Source organism: Berghia stephanieae, chromosome 7 (assembly GCF_034508935.2).
Source record: "Berghia stephanieae isolate SIO BIC M18660-M18661 chromosome 7, UCSD_Bste_1.3, whole genome shotgun sequence".
NCBI classification, from domain to species: Eukaryota; Metazoa; Mollusca; class Gastropoda; order Nudibranchia; family Aeolidiidae; genus Berghia; species Berghia stephanieae.
In genome coordinates this window covers 19,256,726-19,261,725 of record NC_088366.1, presented here as the reverse complement: position 1 = coordinate 19,261,725, position 5,000 = coordinate 19,256,726, and the positions used below count along the sequence as shown (strand labels likewise).

General features: G+C 37.4%; 1 protein-coding gene across 2 annotated transcripts in view; it reads right to left on the bottom strand.

Annotated features, from left to right (window-relative positions):
- The window catches only part of LOC144976168 (uncharacterized), a 261,417-nt gene that overhangs the window by 131,665 nt on the left and 124,752 nt on the right, over positions 1-5,000 (bottom strand). The gene's annotated exons all lie outside the window — the stretch shown is intronic.

The following is a 5,000-nucleotide window of genomic DNA, read 5'->3' as shown; positions in this document are numbered from 1 at the left end:
ATAGACAGACTTTAATAAAAACAGATCATATAGATAGAACGAAGATGACGTCACTCATGTCATTGTTATTGTTTATTTGCCACCCATGTTTGTGAGTAACTCTCACTAAACTGTATTAATCAGACTATAAACGTTTAAGGTTACACATAGTTTTGTGTTTTGATCCGTTATACTTCCGGATGGCAATGTTATGAGCTTCTAAGCCAAGCGCAGACTATCTATAAATGGCTATCTGAAAACAATAATTAAGAGCTGGGTGACGTCAACTTTTGTTCCTTCTGTTAGCTGACAGGAAAAAAAGTGTGAATAATGTAGGGTATTACGGTTATTGTGATATTTATAGTACCGAACAGACCCAAAACTGACGACGTGTACTGTATGATATATAATTTTGGCTTTATTTGACTCGCTGAAAGTGTGTGTGTGTGTGTGTGTGTGTGTGTGTGTGTGTGAGGGGGGGGGGCCCTCGAAACATTGTAAACAGCAGTGAGCATGACGGTTATTTACTATATAAAAGATAGAGCATTTATATAGCGCAATATCTGCTAACAAGCGCTTTACAATGGGTCCCTGACCATCAGCAACACCTAACATATAGAACGAGACATGACGCCTGTGAGGCGATATTACACTTTTTTTACAGAGACAACGCTGTTAACGTTCATGTACTCATTTTACACCTGAGTACAGTGAGAGAATGTGAGTAAAGAGCCTTTTCCAAGGACTCAACTATGCGTCGAGCGAGGCTCGAACTCAGGACATTCCGATCCGAAAGCGAGTGTCATACCACAAGATCACATAGCCGCATATAGATAGTATGCAGTTGACGTCAATGGGGTCTTTGTTATTGTTTTTGCCATCCGCGTTTGTGAGTTGTTCTCACGAAACTGTATTAAAGATAGTATGCAGATGGCGTCACTCAGGCCTTTGTTATTGTTTTTGCCATCCGCGTTTGTGAGTTGTTCTCACTTAACTGTATTAACCAGACTATAAATGTTCATGGTTACACAGAGTTTGTGTGTTGGTCCGTTATACTTCCGGATGGCAATGTTGTGAACTCCTTGGCCAACCGCATTCTATCTATAAACGTTCATGGTTACACAGAGTTTGTGTGTTGGTCCGTTATACTTCCGGATGGCAATGTTGTGAACTCCTTGGCCAAGCGCATTCTATCTATACAATTCATCATATGATACCTGTATTCTTTTGAATTGATCTAAAATGACCCAAAAAATTAAAGTTCATTGGGTTGCTTCGTTTTTTTCTTTTTTTTTTTTTTTCTTTTTTAATGAAGAGCTTTAAAAATGAGACATATCAACACGTGCATTCTTAATTATTTTCTTTCTTTTAAAAAAAAACTTCTTCAAGATATTGTTTACTCTGATAAGCCAAATTTTGTGAAACGTGAAAATTTGTGTAAAATGATCATATGAAACTTTTTAATACAAAAAACAACCCTTTAATAAATAAATGGGAAAACTAGAGTTTTGCTTTCATTTGTGAAAACAGCGAGAAGGTTTTTATTTTATCATTGTACGATGTTTGGAAACTCATCTAAAATTTTATTGGGTAAACATTTAAAGTAAATATAGATATTTATTACAATCTGAAACTTGTTTACAAAAATGGATCCAGGTTTTGGTTCCGACAGGTGGAAACACATGTGAGTTCTATTCATGTTATATCAACAGATGGTGCTCAATGCTAAATCATAGATAGTTCGAAGATGATGTCACTCAGGTCTTTGTTATTGTTTTTCGACATCCGCGTTTATGAGTAATGCTCACTGAATTGTATTAACCCGAGTATAAACGTTCATGGATACACACAGTAATTTGTGTCGGTCCGGTATACTTCCGGGTGGCAATGTTATGAGTTTCTTAGCCAAGCGCATACTATCTATACCAGGATACGACAGGTGTCACTGCATAGTGCAATATGAGTCATTATAAAAGTGAAATAAGGATCATTGCAAAGTGCAAAAAGGGTCATTGCATAGTGCAGCTAAGGTGATTGCACGGTGCAATGAGGGTCAGTGCATAGTGCAAAAAAAGGTTCATTGCACGGTGCAATCAGGGTCATTGCATAGTGCAAAAGGACCATTGCATAGTGTAATTATTACACGCTTTCATTTTGGTGGAAACCCCGATTTTAGCGTAATAGCAGCGTGGCTCAGTGGTACGGCCTTCGCTTCCTACCCGAAAGGTACCGACAACAGTGAGCATGGCCGCTGCGTTGTGTGGCCTTGAGCAATTCACTTCGCCCTAGCTTACTTTGCGGCGCTGCTCTGCGGCTGACGCCTGGGTTATTCCAGTCTTCCCTTGGAATAGACCCAAAACACATTTCCCCAGGGGGATGAATAAAGGGAATTTGATTGAAATGATTATGAAGCGAATCCATTATACTTTCTTTAAAAAACACCGTAGTTTAAGAAATAGTTTTCTTCGGAATACTCACTAAAATTGTTTTTTAATCGTAGTGATATCCTGACCAAAATGATAATTCTTCATGTCATATCATTAAATTTGAGAACTAATCACTGTAAAAAGAATACATTTCTGATAAGAAATAATATTATAGGTGAGGTCATGGATGGAGGGGTATCAAAAGACTGATGCTATGTGTTTAGCTAAAATACTCACATGTTCCGTCATCCGGTATAACATATCGACACGCAAACCTATTTGTAATCTTAAACGTGTATAGTCTGATTGATATAATTTAATGAGCTTTTCCCCTCTTTCTCTCTCTCTCTCTCTCCCTCTCTCTCTCTCTCTCTCTCTCTCTCTCTCTCTCTCTGTGTGTGTGTGTGTGTGTGTGTGTGTGTGTTTAATTCTCTATCACATTTTCTCTTTTCCTTTCTCTCTGGTTCTCTCTGTTTCAATCTCATTATCTTTCTCTATAGCTCTATCTTTCTTGCTCTAGAATTCATCTTCTCTCCACTTTCGGACTCTCCTTGCTCTCTCTCTCTCTCTCTCTCTCTCTCTCTATCTATCTATCTCTCCGTTTTTCTCTCTATCTCTCCCTCTCACTCTCTCTCCCCTCTCTCTCTCTATCTATCTCTCTGTTTTTCTCTCTCCCTCTCTCCCTCTCTCTCTCTCTCACTCACTCTCACTCACTTTCTCTCTCTATCTATCTCTCTGTTTTTTCTCTCTCTCCCAGTCACTCTCTTCCCTCCCCCCCTCTCTCTCTCTCTCTCTCTCTCTCTATCTATCTCTCTCTCTCTCGCACTTACTCTCAACTATGAGAATGCGTGCCTCAAGTCGTTAAATGCTCATCTGCAATGTAAGCAGTCCTATGTTTGTCACTGTTTACGGTAGCAATGACTCTTGAAAGAACTCCCAACTTCTTGAGGTAACACCCGATGTAAAATCCCAAGGTAATGAATGGCTTGTTCTATTTTAAACCGATTTCTAATGGATAATTTGATTTCTTTACACTTAACGAGTTTGTTTGTTTGTTTGTCTGTTATTTTTGGGTTTTTATTTGGGGGGGGGGGGGGAGGGGGTGGACTGAAACATTTGTCGCGTGACGTCATGAGTCTGATAGAAGGAATGAAGTTGACGGCACTCATCTCGTTGTTATTGTTTTTGGCCTATTCGTTCTTATTAAATTCTGCCAATCAGACTACGAACATTAAAGGTTACAAAGTATAATTTTGTGTGTTGGTACGTTTTGTGTGGCGGGCGGATATTGTGGGTATTTTACAGAAAAGCATAACATCAATTCGTAAATTTGACCAATCGCCTCAAGATAGTGTTATGTTGGAGTCAACCAGATGTCAAAAAGGTGATACGAAAGTTAATATTTTCCCGTCGTAATATAATATTGAATATATAAAATTAACCATTTCAATATTTTTGACTATAAACTAATTGATGTATTTGTGTATAATAATATATGTATATGTGTGTATACTATGTAATTATATATATATATATATATATATATATATATATATATATATACACACAGTCACACACACACACACACATATATATATATATATATATATATATATATATATATATATGTTTGTGTATGTGTGTGTGTGTGTGTGAGTGTGTGTTTGTCGTTGGATGGGTGTGGATTTGTTTGTGTGTATATATTGTATACGTTTATTTATCAATTTATTTATTTATTATTTATTATTTCTGTAGTAAAGCACTATCAGGCATTGTAAATCGATTCTGACGCTATATAAAGCTCCCATTACATTAAATTTTGAGTACCTCAACAAAATGTTCACCCGCTGAAGACATGCGTAGAAGTACCTTCAGCAGCAAAGGGACTTCTCTCACATTTTTATAGACTTCAAAGAAATTACAAATAATAGAATTTACAAAATAGGGAATGATAGGCACCGTGTAAGAGAAAATATGAAAAAGAGTGTATGAAACAGTGCCAGAAAAAAAATTACGAAGAAGAAAACACAAGAGAAAACTCCATAGCAATATCATATAAAAATATAGATCACTATAAATATTAAGGAAATTTGATTTGGCTTTCATTAATGGATACAAGTTAACCATTATTTATCCTCCTTCGTATCTCCGTGCAATTTTTTTCTCTCCTTTTTTCAGATTATTAGCATTTAAAAGAAGATAGATTATTTTTTTTTTTTAAACTCGTTTTAGCTCTATTAGTTGTCCTCCTTTAGCAAAGTATAACAGGGTCTCAATGTCTACGTTGGTAGAGCATTTGCTTCACACACGCAAATGGACCAGGATCGATCCCTATAGAAGTCGAGATTTTTTTTTAACCCCTTGTCCAACCAGTAGTGAGTTGATAGCTGGGTCTGATAGATCAGACGGAAAGTACTTTGCGATAGACGACTGTCCTTCCAAAGGGAGTGAGCAATAGCTATTGTTCGCGTTGTAGAAACAAGTGCGGCTATGTGGTCTTGTGGTATGACACTCGCCTTCGGATCGGAAGGTCCTCGGTTCGAGCCTCGCGCTCGGCGCATAGTTGAGTCCTTGGAAAAGGCTCTTTACTCACTT